General features: G+C 36.1%; 1 protein-coding gene across 9 annotated transcripts in view; it reads right to left on the bottom strand.

The window, feature by feature from the left end:
* Window positions 1-22,925, bottom strand: part of STAU2 (staufen double-stranded RNA binding protein 2) — a 317,921-nt gene that overhangs the window by 230,247 nt on the left and 64,749 nt on the right. The gene's annotated exons all lie outside the window — the stretch shown is intronic.

The raw sequence follows: 22,925 nt of genomic DNA, 5'->3' as shown, positions 1-22,925 counted from the left end.
CCCTCTCCCACTCCCCCTACTTGTGTTCCCTCTCTCTCTCGCTGTGTCTCTGTCAAATAAATAAAATCAAAAGAAAGGAAGGAAGAAACAAACTGATGTCTAAGAGTATCTGACATAATAACAAACTATGTATTTGTCCTGAAAGACTTATGTTTGTCATTTATAAGTCTGAGACTGAGTCAATATTAGTCTTTATATTCATAATTGTGGCATTTTTAACATAAGAATGTGTGCCGTAAGTTTTAGAAAAATTCTGATCCACAATTACTGAAATAATAAAAGTTTTAATTTCCAAAAACAGGTAAATCCTCAACAATTTGGAAATTTTAGCTGTCCAGAACAATTGATTCCCTGAGGTCAGTGGTTAACCATAATTTTTATCTTCTATTTTAACTCTTTCAAAAGTTCTATGACTACTTAAAGATTTTATTTATTTGAGAGAGAGACAGTGAGAGAGAGCATGAAAGGAGAGAAGGTCAGAGGGCGAAGCAGACTCTCCATGGAGCTGGGAGCCTGATGGGGAACTCGATCCTGAGACTCCGGGATCATGACCTGAGCCAAAGGCAGTTGCTTAAACAACTGAGCCACCCAGACACCCCAAAAGTTCTATGACTACTTAAACCAGCATATCATAAAATAATCATTGATGTTAACAGATGGTAATGTGTGCTTTGGTTGCTATTCTACTGGCTGGGCATTAGAATTGCCTGGGGAACTTTTTAAAACACTAGTGTTCAAATTCCCCAATCAGAAATTCTGACTTAATTAGTCTAGATAGAGTCTGGCATCAGACTTGTTAAACCTTTTCAGGAGAGCCTGATGTTCAGCCAGGGTTGGGAACCACCAAGATATATAGTTTTCTGCCTGACATCTTTAGGAATCTTTAAGAGGCATAAAGTATATATACCATTTCCCAAATTTGTCCTCACATCCCTTTTTCATGGAGCATCTAATAATACTGAGAGGTAGTTCTTCAGATGAAAATCAAGGTAAATATTGAGTTTAGAATGAGAGGTTTTAGTTTTAACTAAAAATCTTCATAATTTATTTAAAAGATGCTTACATTAATCCTGTGACCCAAAAGCATTCATACATTGTAAAAGCTAATTCCAAAGATAAAGTCATGCTGCCCTCTAATGGTTCAAGATAAGTATTTTTACCTCTACTATACCAGAAATGCTGACAAGGAATACAATTTTTATTATTTATAAATGGGAGAATTATATTAAATATCATAGATGGAAAATAAGATTAGTTTTGGGTGTGATGGATTTCAAAAGATTAACTATAGCCACTCTATCTGTGTTCAAGGCTTTTTAAATTATCCAGCTATTTTCATCATCCTACCACATTTGCCAATCCATGTGAAAATCAAGACAAAAATTTACACCACTTCAGTGCATTCCACGGTAATCATCTCTAATTCAGTTTTGCTTCAAGTACAGCTACAGTAATGGTCTTCAAACTCAATGTTCATACACCATAAAGGAATTTTGAAAACTACATATATTCTTGCGCATTTTTATTGCATCTAAAATTTCATTAGCACCTAAAATTTTTCATTAGCTTAAATATGAAGAATATAGTTTCTGGTTTACTATAAATAATTGGCAGTTTAAAATAAAAGTGTTATGTCACTCCTTTAAATGTACCCAAAGGAATCTAAATATCCTAACAAGTTGATACCTATCCTCAAAAACGCAAAAATTCCCCTCAGTGTATGAAGAATTTTATTATCATTTTTTTTCTTCTTAAAACTTGCATCTTATTCCACTTTTTCCATGGAATTTTATACTGTCAACTTTTATACCTGGAAGTCTTTTATTGCTCATTCTATCATAATCCTATGCATCAAAATACAGATATTAATTTAAATGTTTCAATGTTTGTATTTCCTGTCACCATAAGCACATGCAAGTTTTTTAAAAATCTGGAATGAGTCATTATGGGAATTGTTATTAGTATATAATAAATGGAACAACATAAATATTATACACTTCAATGAGTAATTTTTTTAAAATATTTTATTTATTTGACAGAGAGAAATCACAACTAGGCAGAGAGGCAGGCAGAGAGAGAGAGGAGGAAGCAGCCTCCCCGCGGAGCAGAAAGCCCAATGTGGGGCTCGATCCCAGGACCCTGGGATCATGACCCAAGCCGAAGGCAGAGACCCTAACCCACTGAGGGTTAGGGCCTAACCCACTGAGGCCCTAACCCATTGGGATGCCCCCAATGAGTAATTTTTTAAAAATCCTAGTAGGTACACTTCTCAGTGAGATGGACAGGAAAGAATACTTCTCACTACTAAAATGAGATAGGTCCTCAATTTTTACTCTGATTTCACAGTTTCCTAGGCATAATCACTGAGAAACATTATTCACATGAAGAGGTAAATCACCCCTGACTTTTGTTACAGCAAAACAATATTTTGTCACAAGTTATACTGTACTCTACCATCAAAAATTGCCTTTAATGACATGGCAACTGATAACTTGATCAGATTTTCTTGCAATTTGTTGAAAACAAAAAACTAAAAACCACTGACTGGCAATAGGATATGTTACACATTTATTACTAGTGTTGAGATTCTCAATTTCAAGGAAGTCCAAAAAGGCATTCTTATCATATCAAATGACTATTATATCAATTATTTTTTTTTATCTACCAGCATCTTCACTAATTTGATATACTCAGGAAGAGTAAAACAATTAAAATGCTACAAAAAAAAAAAAACCACAAAAACTAAAATGCTGTTAAACTCGATACTTTTCTGCTGATACAATATTTGTTTTATAAAATGCTTTTATCTTATCACGCACTTCATATATATTTTCACCAAAATTTGGGATAGCAGACTTAGCTGATTTAATTTATAGTAAACACCCAAGAGTACATACTATTAACCAACCCCAAATTAGACTCCCCCCTCTAAAAAAAGTCTTAGTTTCTCAAGTCAAATATGTGTTGGGCTTAAAAAAATAAGATTTTTAATTAGTTTCACTAAGCATGACCTAAGTATATGCTATATGCAACAGCATACCAAAAACAGAAAGACCAAAAAATAAAAGGATAGATAAAGGTATATTAGACTAATAGAAATTTTTTTAAAATAGAGATTATAATCCTGGTATCAAAGTAGAATTCCATCTAAAATGCACTAATATGGGGTGCCTGGGTGGCTCAGTCAGTACCTGCTTTCAGCTCAGATCATGATCCCAGCGGGGAGTCCGCTTCTTTCTCTCCCTCTGCTCCTCCCCCCTGCTCATACTCTCTCTTGCTCTCTCTCACAAATAAATTAAAACTTTGAAATAAATAAAATAAAATAAATAAAATGCATTACTGTAAAAGATTCTAATGCTAGAATCTGCAATCTCCAATAATATAGAAAAGTTATTTATATCTATGTGCCAAATAACTGCAACTACTTTATAAAGCAAAAACTAAAGGAGATGCAGAGAGATAGAGATAGAAGCACACAAGTACTAAGACGTTTTAATATACCACTCTTGGTAAAAGACAGAACAAGGAGGGAAAAAAAAAAAAAAGTAAAGATATAGAACAAAGAAAACAACCAAAAACCGTATGGAAGATCATATATACTTCAAACTTCATATTCTTTATACTTCTTCTCAAGTGCACATGCAATATTCTCATTGATCCCACATTAAGTCTCAAAGGAAGCATGAGTAAGTGCCACCCAATAGAAACATTACAAACAAAACAAAACAAAATAAAAAACACACAAAAAAGTCTTGGATCATAAAGTGATAAGCCAGAAATTAATAACAAAACTGTAAAATAAATAAACCCTGAAAAATGGAACCTTTATTGAACAACTTCTATAGGAATAGGAAAATACCAACTGAAATTACAGAATTAGCAACAAAAATGATACTGAAAATGATACATAACTGGATCCATAAGACACATGTAAAGCAATGATCAAAGGAAAGTTCACAGTCTTTAATAATTATGTCAGTAGGGGCGCCTGGGTGGCTCAGTGGGTTAAGCTGCTGCCTTCGGCTCAGGTCATGATCTCACGGTCCTGGGATCAAGCCCCGCATCGGGCTCTCTGCTCAGTGGGGAGCCTGCTTCCTCCTCTCTCTCTGCCTGCCTCTGCCTACTTGTGATCTCTGTCTGTCAAATAAATAAATAAAATCTTTAAAAATAATAATAATAATTATGTCAATAAAAATGAAAGCACTAGAATCAGTGAATTAAAATCAACTCAAGCTGCCTTTCTCAAAGTTATTATTACTAACCTGGCATTAGATTCTATTTGTTCATGCCCTGCTCTTCTTACATTATTTATATTTGGCATCAGATTTCAATTTCCTTCTCTGCACTGTCTTTACCAGGTTTAGGTAACAATGCTTTATAAAGAGAATCTAGAAATTCCCCCCACCTTTTCTTTTCACCTGAGTCCTTTGCTTTAAATTTATACACACTAATATTTGGAATCTCTCCTCTGTCTCTATCTCTGTCTAGTCTACTCTATATAACAGTAAGACTACAGGGTCTTTGATAATTTGGTAGACAAACTAGACTACCTCTGTGAAACAATGTGGGTCTGTTCCTTCTGTGTGAATTTATTAACTTTCTCTATTGTTTTCAATGAATATTGGTTCATTTAAGCTTTCTATTTCGAAGGGGTCAATTGTGGTACAATATTTCTTCAGGACATTATCTGTGTCATCCAGGCTTTCAAATATATTTGTACAAAGGTCTGTGTAAAGTAGTCTCATAATTTGTTAAGATTTTTCTCTGTTCTAATTTCCTTTGTCATTTCTATCTTAATCTTCATTACTTCTTTCTCTGTACTTTCGTTTATTTTTTGAACTAGCTTTTATGATGTTGAGCTAATCTACGCAAGAGCAGTGTCTTTTCATTTACTGAAGTGTACTTTGTCTTTCAAGAGTACTCCAAAATTTTCTACAAGTATTTCTGCACATATGTTCATAAGTTCATCCCTATTTTATCCCCTTCATTGTTATTACAAATTGAGTACTACCATTATATACTCTACCTAATAATTCCTTGTATATTTGAAAGCTATTGACTCTAGATGTTCATTTTACATTATGCTACCTTACTGAATTATTTTACTGTTTGAAATATTTTCTAAACTTACAACTCTAAATTATCCTCTTTTCTCTAACTGCATTAGCTCATCTGTCTAGGACAATGCTGAACAGTTTTGGAGATGGTGTGCCTCATTACCTCATTACTGATCTTGGTGTTAAAGAGGTTAAATAATCTTCTAATTTTATTTATTTGTCAGAGAGAGACCACACAAGCAGGTGGGGCGCCAGGTAGAGGGAGAGGGAGAAGCAGGCTTCCCGCCCAGCAGGGAGCCAGATGTGGGGCTCGATCCCAGAACCCTGGGATCATGACCTGAGCCAAAGGCAGACTGACTAAGCCACTCGGGCATCCCAACAACCTTCTAATGCACATTTGAGGTGTCTGCTGTAATTGACATTCTGGCATTTATCATTCTGTTATAATCATATATCCTCCTTTACTAGGCTGTGAGCTCAAGAGTAAGGACAGTGTCATCTTCATGTTCACTAGCATCTCATTTCTCAAGAACTACTGATTGGCACCAACACACTGAATGAAAGTTCCAGTGAATCAGAGGAGAAAAAAAAGTGTCCCCAGACAAGAATCTGGAACTGAGAGGTGGTGTTAAAATTGGCTGGACCACTTCACACTCATTACGATGGCCATTATCAAAAAATCAGAAAACAGTAAGTTTGGCAACCATGTGGAGAAATGAGAACCCTTGTATAAAGCCAAATTTGGAATGTGGGTTTTATTTTTAAACTAGAAATTTGTCTACAAAATATAGGAATTTTTTTGTTCTGGCATTCCATCTCCCCGCTTGCCAACTTCAGATTACACTAAACATTAGATTCAATACCACTGCTAAAAATAAGGCACATCTTACCCATTGTGCCCTAGGCTAGCTAAGTCAGTGCCTGTGTCCATCTTCAGCTACTCACTGGATACTTCTGCATCTCATTTTACCTACTCCTGTCTTTAGGCCTTCTTCTAAAGCATGCCTAGCACCTAAGGCACTGACCCATCCTTGGACTGACTAAACTTGCTTCTATTAATAAACAATTTGAGGGCACCTGGGTGGCTCAGTGGGTTAAGCCTCTGCCTTCAACTCAGGTCATGATCCCAGGGTCCTGGGATCAAGTCCCGCATCAGACTCTCGGCTCAGTGGGAAGCCTGTTTCTCCCTCTCTCTCTTCCTGTCTCTCTGCCTACTTGTGATCTCTGCCTGAGATCTCTGCCTGAATAAATAAATAAAATCTTTAAAAAATAATAAAAAATAAAACATTTGAAAGTAAAGCTGTGGAGGGTAAAGTGTCTTTATCCATCACCTTTCATGTGTCTGAAACCTTCGTTAATTTTCTACTCCATCTGTTGTTAGAGTTGCCAGAGCCTCAGTGCAATTGATCAGGTGGCTTTTAGGGGAAAATGTTCCTTGAAACCTAATTTAGAACTATTTATGAGGTGCACTGTTCACTATAATTAAAAAGAGCTTTTATGGGCTATCTTGGGAACTCTGCCACCATTTGCCACAATCTTTCTATGAAAAATACATTCTAAGTTTCCAGTAACCAACATAAGAACAAACTTTGGAACATAGCCTATTTTGATGCTCACCCAAAATCTTGCCCAGAATTTATTAGACACAATATTCCATTTCCAAGAAATTCTATTATTGCAGAAACTTCTATAAACATGTAACATAAACTCTCATTATTAATAGTCACAGCACTTGCATCAAAAACCATACTTAAATTTCTTTCAAAATCCAATTAACATTAAAAACTTCACAAACCTTGTGCTAAAAATCAACAGTTGAAAAAAACATACAAAAAATGACTGAATATTAAGAAAAAACACCTGGTAGATAATGTTTTCCACTTCATAAAGGAACTCTACAAGATAATGAGAGGACAGAATTTTTCAAATTTCTCAGAGCTAAGACTAGCAACCTGTTTAAATTCTCTTTGCACAATTCTGAAATAGAAAGCTCACTCATCTCTATGTCACATGTCACATCAACGAAGTCTTCACAAACTGAACTATCATTGTGTCCAGATTTTTTTTTAAGATTTTATTTATTTATTTGACAGAGAGAGAGAGATCACAAGTGGGCAGAGAAGCAGGCGGGGGGGGGGGGGGAAGCAGGCTCCCCGCTGAGCAGAGAGCAGATGCGGGGCTCAAACCCAGGACCCCAAGATCATGACCCAGGTGGAAAGCAGAGGCTTAACCCACTGAGCCACCCAGGGGACCCTGTCCAGATATTCTTTTTTTTTTTTTTTTTTTTTAAAGATTTTATTTATTTATTTGACAGAGAGAAATCACAAGTAGATGGAGAGGCAGGCAGAGAGAGAGAGGGAAGCAGGCTCCCTGCTGAGCAGAGAGCCCGATGCGGGACTCGATCCCAGGACTCCGAGATCACGACCTGAGCCGAAGCCAGCGGCTCAACCCACTGAGCCACCCAGGCGCCCCCAGATATTCTTTTTAAACACAAGTAAATAAGCATTGCTAAAGGAAGATACTCTGAACTACACAAAAGAAACATTTGTGACATAGCACTCCTTCAAACATAAAGGGAACTAAATATTGTACTTGTTTTTCAGAGGATGAACAACAGATTAATAAATTAGTCTCAAACAAAAGAATAGAGAATGCTGCTCCCCATAATTAGGACAAAAATTGTTGGAATTTTAAAAACAAATATGTGACTAGAAAGATCACTTCTTGCAAAATATTATGAATATAGCATTTATTACATTTAAGTCCAGGATGCATTTTCCTAAAGAATCATGATAAACTTGGAGAAGAGGACTTAACAGTAATAATCCTTTTGGTGCTACTTTCTTTATATTCACCTTTACAGAGAATAATTTTTAAACTTCCAGCATAAAAAACTCAGAAAAGATTCTCAAGAGAATTACAAAAATAAGTGGCCAAATAAAATAAGACCATCAACACAGAATTATAAAAAGTCATTTTTAATTTAAAGATTGGCTTTACTTACTTCTGCCTTGTTTTGTTTTGTTTTGTTTTGTTTTGGGGGATATGAAAAATGTTAAACTGTGTGACATGTAAAAAGTTTTCTTATTAAACTTAGAGATAATTTAAACAGTCTCTAATATAAAATTAAATGGTGAGTCCTGGGCTTGCCTGACTGCCTTTAAGAGCAAAACAAAGGAGTCTGGAGTTCTAAATTTGTATCATGGGAAATTTTGTTACAAGTTGTTAGTCCTTGAATACTAATTCAGTGGCAAGAAAACACAGACTAGCCATTCCTTGGAAATGAAAGTGAAAAAGTTGAAAGATCAAAGGTGAAATGGATGGCTATCAAGCTATGTGACAAGACAGAAGAGGTATGTGTATAAATGCCACAAATAATTAATTTTTATTAATTAACTTTCTGAGGCTTGTGTTTAAATCTCAAATTAATAACTGCTGATGTGCACAGTTCTCTAAGGGAGAAATGACTTTCTGGGCTGCAATGGCAGTATCATTCCAGGATCAACTAAATTCCAACAAAAGGCCAAAAGTATGCATATTTGTTTTATGGAATCAGTCATTCCTTCTATAAAATGAATACTTAGAAATGGTAACAGAATCATGCCTGGTTTTCTTTTAATTGTGCAGAAGTGAATTATTAAAAAACCTCTCAAAATAACAATGTCCTAGGACAAATACTCTATTTAAATATTTAAATTCTTTTTAAGGAATTACAAACACTATGATAAAGTTTGGTAACAGGCCATGTGTAGTCACAGGAGTCTCATATTTAATCCTTAAAACAACACTATAAGGAAGCATAATTTATTCTCCCCAACTTATAGATGAGTTAACTGAGAATTAGAAGGTTGAATAACCTGCACAAATCCACACAGCCATCATCTCAACTCCAAAACCTGTACTTACAACTAGATTATATTATCTGTAATATAATAAAGGCTAACAATTAAATAACATTTATTGAACAGAGGCAAAAGCTAACCAATTTATAGACATATCATTTTATCCTCAGTCTATGAGGTAAATATTATTTTAGCCTCTAGTAAAATATTTACAATGGTTTCAGAGAAATGCTTGAGACGCAAAAACCTGATGCTTTCTTCAACACATTTTTAGCTTCAGTACTACAAAATATGTATTTTTTAAAAAATACATCAACTTAAAAAAAAAAAAAATCCTCAGCTTGGGGCACCTGAGTGGCTCAGTTGTTTAAGCGCCAACTCTCAGTTTTTGGCTCAGGTCATGACCTCGTGGGTTGAGCCCCATTGGGTTCTGTGCTCAGTAGGGTGTCTGCTTAAAGATTCTCTTCCTGGGGCGCCTAGGTGGCTCAGTGTTAAAGCCTCAGGTCACGATCTCAGGGTCCTGGGATCGAGCCCCGCATCGGGGAGCTTCCCCCTCTCTATCTGCCTGCCTCTCTGCCTACTTGTGATCTCTGTCTGTCAAATAAATAAATAAAATCTTAGGGAAAAAAAAAGATTCTCTTCCTTTGCCAGCCATCCCTCAGCCCCTGACTCATACACTCTCCCTCACTCTCTCTCTCTCAAATAAGTAAATAAATCTTAAAAAAAAAAAAAAAATCTCAGCTTTATTGAGATAAATTTGCAAGTAATGAACTGAGCCTATTTTAAGCTCACAGTTAATAAGTTTTGACATAGATTTGCATAACACTAACTAAAATCAAGGTATAGAACATTTCTATCACCCCAAAAGTCTTGTAGGAAAAAATCCCCACCTTCAGATCAAGGCAATCAATGAATTGCTTTCTGTCACCACGGGATTGGTTTTGCTGGTTCTAGAATGTCACAAAAATAGAATCTTAGAGTATATACGTATGTATCTAGCTTCTTTTGTACAGCATAATGTTTTTCAGATTTGTCCATATTGTTGCTTGAATCAAACGTTTTACTACTGAGCAATATTCCATGACAGAGCTAGTGGTTTAGGTGGTGGATATTGGGGTGCCTGGATGGCTCAGTGGGTTAAGCGTCTGCCTTTGGCTCAGATCATGATCTGGGAGTCCCAGGATCGAGCCCTGCATCAGGCTCCCTGCTGGGTGGGAAGTCTGCTTCTCCCTCTCCCTCTGCTGCTCCCCTTGCTTGTGCTCTCTCTCGCTCGCTCTCTCTCTCAAATAAAATCTTACAAAAAAAAAATGTACATGGACCCATTATTAGGTCCTAGTAATATTAGGATATTATCAGGACCATTATAAAGAGAGATGCTACAAACATTCATATACAAGTCTTTGAATGATCATATTTTTTCATTTCTCTTAGGTAAACACCAGAAGTAGAATAACTGCATTAGCATGCATTTAATTTATTAAAAAGTAACAAACCATGACAAAACAGTCATACAACAACAACACAAGAGAGTTCCAGATGTCCTGCCACGACACTTGGTGGTATTGCCCATCTTTCTAAATTTTAACTATGGCTTTAAGTTGCACTTCCCTGAGAATTATTTCAAGCATCTTTCACAGGCTTATCTGTCATTCTTAACCTCTACTTTGCTCATGTTGGTCTTAATTTATTTTCAAAGATTTTATTTATTTATTTGACAGAGAGAGACAGCACAAGTAGGCAGACAGGCAGAGGGGGGGGGGGGAGCAGGCTCCCTGCTGAGCACAGAACCTGATATGGGGCTTGATCCCAGGGCCCTGAGATCATGACCTGAGCCAAAGGCAGGGGTCTTTAACCCACTGAGCCACCCAGGCACCCCTTAACTGTGATTTAAGTATTTGTTTATATACTCTGGATACAAATCCTTTGTCAACATATGTATTACAAATGTTTTCTTCCAGTATATGTTCTACTTTCTCATTTTTAAAACAGTGACTTTCAAGTATAAGAAGTTTTAAATTCTGATAAAGTTTGATTTCTCATTTTTTTATGATTTATGCTTTTCATGTTCCCTTGTGTTTAGCTATCTCTGAAGTGGCAAAGTATTTTCTTCTGTGAATTATGATTCATGCTTTTTGAGTTCTATAAAATCTTTGCCTATCTCCAAAGTAACAATGTATCTTCTCCTGAAAAGTTACAGCTTTAACTGTTATATATAGGTCTATGATCCATTTCTAATTAATTTTTGTCTATGGTGTGAGGTAAGGGTTGAGGATCATTTTTTTCCCACCTGGATATCCAGTTGTTTTACCACTATTCAATGAAATGCTATCTTTTGCCTATTAGCATCTTTGTTCATTTTGGGGGGAAAAAAAACAAATTGACTATATATGAGTGGGTCTATTTCCTGACTATTTTCCAGGGATCAAGCAAACTTCTCATGTAAAGAACCATTCAGTAAATACTTGCGGCTTTGCAAGCCATACAATCTCTGTCATACCTACCCAACTCTGCTGCTATAGCATGACAGCAACTCAAGACAATACATAAACAAATGTAAATGTTTTGATAAAACAAAATCTTATCTGTGCTCCAATGAAACTTTATTGACACTAAAATTTCAATTTCATCTAAATTTCATGTGCTATGAAATCTCATTTTTAAAATTTGTTTCCTAGCCATTTAAAAATGTAAAAATCATTCATAGATTGTAGGCCAATAGAAAAATAGGCTGGCCAGCCTAAGTCCGTGACCCAGTTTGCCAACCTCTGTTCTATTTTGTTCCACTTATCCGTATATCACTCCCCATGCCAATATTTCACTGCCTTGATTACTGTAACTTTATAACAAGTCTTAGAATCAGGGTATACGAGTTCTCCAAATTTGTCTATCCTCTTCAAAACTCTCTGGCTATTGCAGTGCCTTACATCTCCACACAATTATTAATATCATAAACTTTACACACACACACACACACACAAAAACCCTCCTATGATTTCGATGGGGATTGCACTGCAGCTTTATCTTTGAAATAATTGACATTTTAACTATATCAAGTCTTCTTTTTCTGAAAAATATTTTTTAGTTATCAGTATACAGATTGTGGACATAGTCTGTTAGGTTTAATTCTCAGTATGCCATACATTGTGCTATTTTAATGTTCCAGTTGTTCATTATTATTAAATAGAAATACTTCGATTTTTTGTACATTGATCTTGTATCCTATGACCTTACTCAATTCACTTATTTCAGTACCTTTCCCTTTTTGAGTTCTTAGAATTTTCTAATCATGGTGTTTGCATACAAAGACAGTTTTATTTCTTCTTTCCCCATATTATCCCCCATTTATTTCTTATTATTCTAGAATTCTAGAATACAAGGCCAATGCTAAATGGAAGTGGTAACATGTATTTTTTCCCTTATTTTATAAGTATTCAATCTTTTGCCACAATACATAACATCAGCTAGAGGTTGTTTAGAAAAAGTCCCTTAGCACATTTAAGAGAATTACTTTTCATTCCTAGTGTGAGGAGTCTATATTCTGAATAGTGCTGACTTTCATCAAATGCTTTTTCTGTGTCTGTAAGATGCTCATATTTTTTCCTTTATTCTATTAATATGGTTAATGCTTTCCTAAGATAAACTCCCTTTAATATATTATTGTATTGATTATATATTATAATTATATATACATGTAATAATTATATTGATATACTGTTATTAAATTTTGCTGAGTTTAATTTGCTAATATTTTGTTAAGGATTTTTCCATCTGGGATCATGAAGCATACTGATCTCAAGTTTTCTTTTCTTCTAAGGTCTTTGTCTAGTTTTGGTTTCAGATAATGCTGGCCTCATAAAATTAGTTGGGAAGTGTTTCTTTCTCCTGTTTTCTGAAATACTGATATTATTTCTTCCTTTAATGTTTGACAGAATTTATTAGTGAAATCATCTGAGATTTGGGTTTTTTTGAGAAAAAGTATCTCATACAAATTTAACTTCCTTCAAGTTACTGAGGGGTTTTTTTGTATTTGTTTTGTTTTTGCTTTTTGTCTAATATTCTCTGTGACATCTCCTTTGGTCCATGAGTTATTAAGTTTGATGTTTAATTTCCAAATATTTGTAGAATTTCCAAATATTTTATCACTTTTATTTCTAACTTAATCCCTTTGTAATCAGAGAACATAGTCTGTATTATTTCAATTCTCTTGAATTTATTGAGAATTGTCTTACAGCAGAGCATATCATCTATCATGGTGAATGTTCTATGTATGCTTATAAGAATGCATATTCTAATGCTGTTATTAGATAGGGAGGTCCAGAACACTGATTGACAGTGTTATTGAACTCTACAGCTATCTTAGTCAGCTTGGCCTGCCATAACAAAATACCATGTTTAAGGTGGCTTAAAGAACAGAAATTTATTTTCTCACAATTCCAGAGGCTGGAAGTCTAAGATCAAGGCGCTAACACCGTCAGTTTCTGATGAGAGCTCTCTTCCTGGCTTATAGACAACCAACGTTATGTCCTCACCCAGCAAGGGCAGGGGATATGCGGAGTAGAGAGCCAGGTATCTGGTATCTGTTCTTAAAACAGCACTAAGTTCATCATTCACCCTTATGACATATTGAAACCTAAATACCTCCCATAGGCTCTATAACCAAATACCATCACATTTCAGGTTAGGGCTTCAACATATGAATTTGGGGCGTACATAATTCAGTCCACGCCAGTGCCTTAGTTTTCTTATTTTTCTGTCTAGTTATTCTAAGGCCTGCTAGTAGGTGGGTAGTAGGTTAGTAGGTAACCATTTTAACGGTTATGTCTTCTTGATGTTGTTACCCTTTCATCATTGGTAATTTATTTTTGATAATACTTCTTGTTCTAAAATCTACTTTGATATAAACAGAGCCATTCCAGCTTTATTTTGTGTTTGCATGAATTATCATTTTCCATCCTTTTAGCCAACCTGTGTCTTTATATTGAAAGTGGATTTCTTTACATACCATGTAGTTGTATTTCCTGTTCTTTTATCAAGTCTGCCATTCTTTATCTTTAACTAAAGCATTTAAACTTTTTACATTTAACATAATTACTGATATGGCTGGGTTGAAATCTATAATCTTGTTTTCTATTTATCCCATGTATTCCTTACTCCTTTTTTCTCCCTATTTTCTGCTTTTAGATCATATTTTTTATTCATTTTACAGCCCCCATTGTATTCTTAACTATTTTTTTTTTTGCTCTCCATCAATATACATCTTTAACTTAACACAACTTCCCTTTACATCTTATTATAGCAGTTGATGTATAACGTAAGAGACTTACCTAAGTTTTCTAGGTGTTTATAGTGGGAGGATAAATCTGGTCCCAGTTATAGGTAGAAGCATAAGGCCCCAAAATGTTTTTAATAATTTTATTTTTGTCTAATATTCAGGGAAACAGATGTTGGGGAACTTTCCTTTATTTTATATTTCACCTCAAAGAAAAAAGGTGTATTTCTATTTCATAAAATGAAATGTGTCATATCTGATCTTATCAAATAAGTAAGAGTTGCAATGAGTTTCCCTATAAAGAGTTACAATGGCGGGCCGCCTAGGTGGCTCAGTGGGTTAAAGCCTCTGCCTTCAGCTCAGGTCATGATCCCAGGGACCTGGGATCAAAGCCCCTCATCAGGCCCTCTGCGCAGCAGGGAGCCTGCTTCCCTTCCTCTCTGACTACTTATGATCTCTGTCTGTCAAATAAATAAATAAAATCTTAAAAAAAAAAAAAGTTACAATGTCCACTAGTTCTTATCCTTAATTATAAATACCGCCTGCCTAAGAGAAGAGCTTTTGGCCCAGAACTAAATCCTTCATTTGCCTGAAATCATTTACCTTACTCTCTTTAAAGGTGTGTACTTGGCTGACCTTTTCCTGTTAGGGGACAGCATATGAAACCAACATATTTATAGGATAAGAAAGGTCAAGTATTAGTGATTTTATATGGCTTAACCTCTCATTTATCAGTTAGCCACTAGCCTTAGAATACTAACCAGTGTGAACTCACCAAGTCTGTATGTTGTTTTATTAGTATACAAGCACCATCTGGTGGCAGAAAGCAAAATTGTAGGCTTCTCCTGTTTATACCACTACTGTTACAAATACATTTTTTTTCTTTTTTTTTTTTTTATTTTTTTTTTTTTTATTTTTTTTTAAAGATTTTATTTATTTATTTGACAGAGAGAAATCACAAGTAGATGGAGAGGCAGGCAGAGAGAGAGAGAGAGGGAAGCAGGCTCCCTGCTGAGCAGAGAGCCCGATGCGGGCCTTGATCCCAGGACCCTGAGATCATGACCTGAGCCGAAGGCAGCGGCTTAACCCACTGAGCCACCCAGGCGCCCTACATTTTTTTTCAACTGCTCTACTTTCCAACATGTTTTTTAATAGTGCATTATAAACTACTGATGGACACTTAGATTGACAGTTTGAATTGTACACCTAAAACTAACACTGTATGTTAACTATACTGGGATTAAAATTAAAAACTTAATTAAAAAAAAAGTTTGAACAAGCTCAAAATAAACAGCACACCAACACACTGGCAGCTAGTTATTAGCTTATATAAAAAACTTAGAAATACAGTATTTCAAAAACTAAAATCTTGATTATTTCTAGTTTCATTAATAACATAATGAAATAAAATCAGTTCAGATACTTCTAAAAATTTCCTTCACCCTATCAAATTTCCACTGGTAGCTGCAGCTGTCCGGAAAGTTCTTTCCAAGTCTCAACAGAGGGTAGACCATGAAAATTCAAGTAGCTACCTGGCTCTGCCCAATGGAACAAGTAACCTCAGCAAAACAGTCCTCCTTTCTTGTTTAACTTACTATGACTCATACCAAACATCTTAACAGAAGTACCTTTACTAACCTGGCTACAAGTGACTGGACCAGGAATTGGATACATTAGTAAACAAATACTGTCTTGACACAAAATATACCAACCACACCTGAGGATGGAGGTGCTTAGCAGGGAAGCATGCCACCCAATTTTTCCAAATCAAATAATGACAAACTGGCATAACCAAATCCTTTTGGGAAGGAAGTATAAATCCTAGATGAACAAACAACAGATTGATCATTCAAACTTAGGTTGAATCCTAAACAATGTCATTTTCTGCAAGATGCATTCTGATGTGTAAGCTTCAGGGACACTTTAGACCCTGAAGTCCCTCTTCACATGTGCACTTCCAACAAACCTTCAAAGCCAAAGCTGATCTTCCCATACCCTCCACTAAGGCTTTGAAGAGTAATAAAATGGACCCCTCCTAAGTATCTCATAGGCAATTTAAACTCAACATAGTCAAAACAGAATTCCTCATGTTTCCAAAGACCCACTCCAACTCCTCATGGTGGACAATATTACTAGTGATCCAGATATGTGAAAGTTATCTTAATCATCCACCGCCCCGGTCAACCAATCAACCCCCAAGTGCTATCAAGTCCATCTTCTAAATATCTGGACACTGCCCTCCCCTCCATCTTCACAGTTCCAGGCTCTCATTATGTTAGGTCTGAATTACAACATCCTGTAATTCATCTTTCTCCCTTCAATTTTAAGCCTATCCAAACTATTTTCCCACATACTGCCAAAGCAATATGCCTAAAACAGATGCCCAATTATTTTATCCCCCGCTCCCAATCACCTTCAGGACAAATCTAAACCTCTTCCCAAGGCCATTTGAGGACATCAGATCAGTACCCTGCCCGAGCTTCAGCTTTTCATTCCAGATGTACCAAATTCCTTGCACCTCCATGATAAACTGAACTTCTCAGGATTCCCTGAAGTTGTTCCCAAAAACTGATTTGCTTTTCCTTCTCTTCTTCACCTGGCTAATACCTCATTAACCTTGAAGATTCAGTTCAAGTGTCAGTTCCTTCTGGGAGGCTTCTCTCAGTCCCCAGTCTGAGGGAGGCATTTGTCCTCAATGTCTCCATAGCACCATATGGTCACATCTATCTCTCTGTTACTATTTCTCTGCAATATTTTCATCTACCTGAATAGACTGGCTTTCATCAACGTACCTACTCCTAACACAACATGTAGCAAAGAGGAGGCATTCAGTGAATATTTGCTAAGTCCTTTCATTTGGTCTTATTATCTCTACTTAGCAAATGAGGAAACTAAGGGAAGTCTACTACCTTGCCCAAAACCACACAGCTAAAAGCATCACGATGAGGATTTGAACTGAATGCTCTGACTGTAATGGGAATGACTTTCCTTCAGAATCTTTGCCTTCAGGGAACCATTCATTTAAAAACAAAAACAAGGGGCGCCTGGGTGGCTCAGTGGGTTAAAGCCTCTGCCTTCGGCTCAGGTCATGATCCCAGGGTCCTGGGATCCAGCCCCACATCGGGCTCTCTGCTCAGTGGGGAGCCTGCTTCCTCCTCTCTGCCTGCTTGTGATCTCTCTCTGTCAAATACATAAAAAATAAAAAATAAAAATAAAATAAAAACAAAAACAAAAACAAAACACCTGTGCTCTGCAAGCAGCTTGGATGGGATTACTTCCTGTTTCTCCAGGCTGGGCACAAACCCAAGCATGGCCAATTAAAGTATTCCCTCACACCAAATCCAATCTGAATGACAAAGAGATGGACAGTCTCCTCAAAGTCTGTCTTGGGACTTAAGAACTATACAAAAATGTCTTCCTTCTCTGCTACTACAAGTCTAAGGACTATGTAGCATGAGGTACAGTGAAAGGAAAGTGAACTTCTTTGAAAAAGAAGTCAAGCAGAGGAAAAATGAGACAAGAGTTAAAAGGAGAAATGGAAAATGAGGGAAAAGAAGACTAAAGCCCTATATTTAACCATGCCTGACGATCTCCCCAAGAGACCTCTCAGTTACATATGGCAAAAATCCCCATTTTCACACAGTCTAGTTTGCATTGTGGGCCTTTGGCCATCTGCATCAGCAGACTGGGGACATTCTGGCCACTAGCCAAGCAGTAATGCTTCCTGCTTCTGCACATACACAAAACTAATAAACTGTCTATGGGAAGCCTGATTTCAGCCATTCTGTTCTTAGGATCATGTATATCATTTTTTATAACCAAGACAGGAGAACAAAAACATAAAAGGTTCTCTAACCTTTATAACTTACACTTTGTGATATAATTTTTGTAGCTTTCTTCTTTATATCTGTTAGTGAACAGTGCTCCAAATGAGAAAGGAAAAGATGTAACTGGATATATTCATTTTCAAACATCTTAAGTGTATCAAAGAGAGACAGGCACACTTCCAAGTCCAGGTTGCACCCAGATTTTGTTCATGGATAAATCTTTTTTCCCCCAGCCATCATAAACCAGGGCAATGAAGGGGCAGTGCTTTCTTCAAGTGCCTCCTTAATTCTTCGAATGAATTTAAGTCAAGAAGCCTCATCAGGAAAAAACAGAATTTAGGGGCGCATGGGTGGCTCAGTCAGATAAGCTTCTGACTCCTGGTTTCGGTTGAGGTCACGATCTTATTTCCCTGTGTTGGGCTCCATGCTCAGAGCAGAATCTGCTTCAGATTCTTTCTCCCTCTCTCTCTGCTTCTCCCTCGCTCATGCTCTCCCATTCTCTCCAAATAAATAAATAATCTTAGAAAAAATATAGGATTTCATAAAAATATATATTTCTTTTAAAAAACCAGCATGGTGATACCTATTACTTACTATTATTTTAAGTAGAAAATGAAAAGACCTTTTTATAAATCCCTCTAAATGATATGTTTCTTGGACTTTTTAATAACCTTTCATTCCCTGCCTTATTAAGAAGCTACGGATTTAAAAAAAACAAAAAACAAAAAACAAACAGCTACTGATTCTAATCTAAAGTCTGACAAGGAGAGTCTGGAGTCTGACAAGGAGAAAAGCATCTCCTCCTATCTTTGATTCCAAATTCCCTGTGACGCATTCAGGTGTTGTCATCTGTAGATTAAGGTCATATATGAATTCCTAATTTTTTAAGTATTTTTTTAAAGATTTATTTATTTTTATGTGACAGAGAAAGGCAGCGAGAGCACAAGTGGGGGAAGCGGCAGGCAGAGGCAGAGGGAAAGGCAGGCTCCCCACTGAACAGAAAGCCAGACATAGGGCTCAATCCCAGAACCCCAGGATCATGACTCAAGCTTAAGACAGCCACTTAACTGATTGAATCCCCCCAGACACCCCATGTGAATCCTAATTTTTACAGCCTAATGAGTAAAGGTTAGGTTGCCCTTCTGTGAGCAGAGCTTTTCAGTTGAAACATGGCTTGGCAGCTTACCAGTACTTCCCTATTTTATTTTTACCTTTTTTGTTATTTGCAGGATATTCTCAAGACTCTCCAACAACCTGAAAGCAAAGTCCACTTTATCCATTAAGTGGGAATGGCCTCTTAGTGGCACAACCTCTTAGAGAAGTCAAAACATGACAACCATTGAATCAGATATTGAAACCAGAAATTGCCAACAAAGGAAAAATATCAACATTCTTAACAGAAGACCTACAATAGGAAAAAAAAAAAAAAAGAAGTCAAACCATATGACCCTGTCGCATTCTCATATACCAACTACTCTCCTCCTTGGTTCACTCTTTTCCAGACATACTAATCTCCTGGAGAAGATATCAACATGCGTGGCACATTCCTACCTTGGGGGCTTTGCACTTGCTATTTGTTCTGCTTGGAATGTTCTCTCCTCTCGTGATATACACACTACTTACTCCCTCTCTTCCATTAGGTATTTATTGAAAGTCACCTTCTCAATGAATAACCACCTCTTAATGACTGCCTTAGAACAAGAGTTCTGTAATAATGATCCACAGAGATTATTGTCAGACTTTTCATTGCTTTAGCACCAGATTCCTTTCATTTAAAAGTAATAAATCCACTAATCAAAACTCCAGGAAGATTTCAATAAAAATCCACAGATATCAAAATATAATAAATATTTAAATATCCTTATGAGCCTATTCATTATAGTACATTAAAAGTAAAATATCTTGATAGGCAAGGTGTTCCTAACTCAGGTGACCAAATAGATCTACTGTGCTTAAGTGGGCAAACAGTTTTATTTATATTAGGTAACCTCAGGCTTGAGAAAGGCAATAGGTATGTTATACAGAAAAAGAGAAAGTGAAGCAACTAGAAGAGAAATGTTATGTCCTTCTTGCCACCCTTGTGGCGTGGACAGCAGGTTGAGAGCTGACAAGCCTGCCACTGGATGCTCCAGTCAGGAGACACTGTCAAAGAGTATGAGAACGGAACATCCCAGGGAGTCAAAGCAAGTTCAGGATCCGGGTCAAGAGAGCAAGGAAGAGATGGTAAATATTCTGTGGCAGTTACCTGACAGGAAAAAAATGGACTACATGTCTCCAGTTGCAGGTTTTGGCAGGGCAGGAAAGAAAGGTGTCAGCTATCTGGTGGACAAGGGACATCATCACAAAGACCAGAGGAGCTCAGAGGACAATACAGGACACCCACACAAAGGTGAGGGTCCCTCTGTTCCTACCAAAACAACACAGTAAATTCCCCCAGACACACGTGGGAGAAAAGGGGGAGAAGCAGAAGTCTAAGAAGACTGTCCTCATTTTTCTTAGAGAACCTACACAATAATGTTTAAAGAAACCATTTACAATCTGAACAGGACTAAGTTTTAAATTGTAAATACACCACTGCCGAACAAGACACCAAAAGGCATTCTACAATGTACAGACCACATGTATTCTCACATCCAAACTGTAATGTTAGCAAATGTACAAAATGGTTTAAAACAAATGATAATTGGGGGCGCCTGGGTGGCTCAGTGGGTTAAGCCTCTGCCTTCGGCCCAGGTCATGATCCCAGGGTCCTGGGATCCAGCCCCACATCAGGCTCTCTCTCCTTGGCGGGGAGCCTGCTTCTCCCTCTCTCTATCTGCCTACTTGTGACCTCTCTGTCTCTCTCTGTCAAATAAACAAATAAAATCTTTAAAAAAAAGAAATGATAATTATGTGACATGACAGGGGTGTTAGCTAATACTACAAAAGCAATCATAATGCAGCATAAATGTACCAAATCAGTAGGCTGGACACCTTAAACTTGCCCGATGTTATATGTCGATTATATCTCAATAAAAATATTCTTTTTAAGCATTAGCAAATATCTGATCACAAGAATTTCTCAGGCATAAAAGCAGTTAGAGAAGTCACACACACACAAACACACACACCAATATTAGGCCATATAACTTCTAAAACTGTTGCACATCAAAACAAACACAAAACTAAAAGCTAGTTTTTTCAAAGCAAGAAAATGAAACAAAACAAATTTAATGCTAATATTCCCAACACATTTGAAGACTCGCCAAGCAATGCAACAAAAATTAGCAAATTCAAATAGACAAATCAAAAAGGGCAATCAAAATAACTGAAAATTGATCAGCCCCACAAGTAATCAACAAAACCAAAATTTAAAAACATACCACCTTTTAACTATCAAACAAGACAATGTGTTTTTTTAACTCAGCATTATCAGAATGGAACAGAATATACTCTAAGTAATTAGTACAAATTTTAATGTAATTGGACAACATATTATTTTTAATCCAGTCTTCCCCTAACTGTAATCTATTTTAAGGAAATAATCAGTGATGTGAACAAAAATTTGTATGCAAAGATTGTTGAACATTATTTATAATTGTCAAAAAAAGGGGACAACTAAGATGATCAAAACAGGTACATTTTGTTTATATACTTATCAAGTATTCTTTGTTTATACCTGTTTGTATCCTTGTAAAGTATACCCTGCCAAATGAAGCATTGTATAGTCATTGAAAATGTTTTTCAAAAATCACTTAAAAATATGAAAAACAGAGGCAGCCGGCTGGCTTAGACAGAAGAGCATGCAACTCGATTTCGGGGTCATTAAGTTTGAGCTCCATGTTTGGTGTAGAGATTACTAAAAAAAAAAATAAACTTTTAAAAAATATGAAAAATGATCACTGCATCAAATTAAAAGAGGGTACAATATTGTATACAAGAAATAAACAGATTGGGATGTATCATGCAAAAGAACACTATTTAGATTAGAAAAGGGCAAAATCCAGATATAAGCAACAAGAATGAATCTCAAAAAAAACAAAAAACAAACACAAACAAGAAAATCATCACATGAAGTGAAAAAATCCAGACACAGAAGAGTACATACTGTATGACTCTATTCATAAGAAGTTCAATAACGTGCAAAACTAATCTATGGTGAAAGAACAACGGCTCCTCCTAGGAGGAGGTATAATGAGTGCAAACAGCTCTGAGGAAATTTTCACGGTAACAGAAACATGCAGAACCTTGACTGGGGTGGTCATCACGTAAGGACATAAACATATAAAAAGCGATCAAGTATAGATACATATATATATATAAAAATAATAGTCATCACAATGTACATTTAAGATCTGTGCATTTTGCCATTCACATAATACACCTCCATATAGTACTGTAAAAATTGAATAGAAAGATAACTTCACTTTGGCCAACTATATGTGCAAAGAATTTTAAAAAGTGTAAAATACATCAAAATATTAAAAGTATTTAATTCTGGAATTACAAGTTATTTATATTTGCTTTTTAACATTTTGCATTTTCCACATTCTCCACAATGAGTTACATGACTTTTATAAATGATCAGGAAAAAAACTAACTTTTTGAAAAAATTCTGCCTTGCCCGTAAAGGAAAATCCTGTTACACCTGTAACTATCACAAAATTATGCAATGTGTAGAAAGACTTAGTAAATCCTTCCAACAAACTTCCTATACATTAAAAATACTCATGTCTGCAATGTATTTGGACAAATAAAGAAAACCACTAATTAAGCTAAGTATCTTCTTGGTAAATAAATGAGCAAGTCAAATGAGAAGTCAGCACTATATCGTGGCATTATTTTAAAACATGGTCCTGCCTGCAACAAATATAGGGCTCACATGCCTCAATAAAAACTAGTTCCTGAAAACCAGTTATTTTTTTAAATGTATTACTTTAAATATTCCTTG

The sequence above is a fragment of the Mustela putorius genome, unplaced genomic scaffold (genome assembly GCF_011764305.1).
Source record: "Mustela putorius furo isolate JIRA1106 unplaced genomic scaffold, ASM1176430v1.1 tig00003846_pilon_pilon_pilon, whole genome shotgun sequence".
In the NCBI taxonomy this organism is placed as follows: Eukaryota; Metazoa; Chordata; class Mammalia; order Carnivora; family Mustelidae; genus Mustela; species Mustela putorius.
Note: the sequence above shows the minus strand (reverse complement) of the source record. Positions and strands in the feature narration are given on the sequence as shown.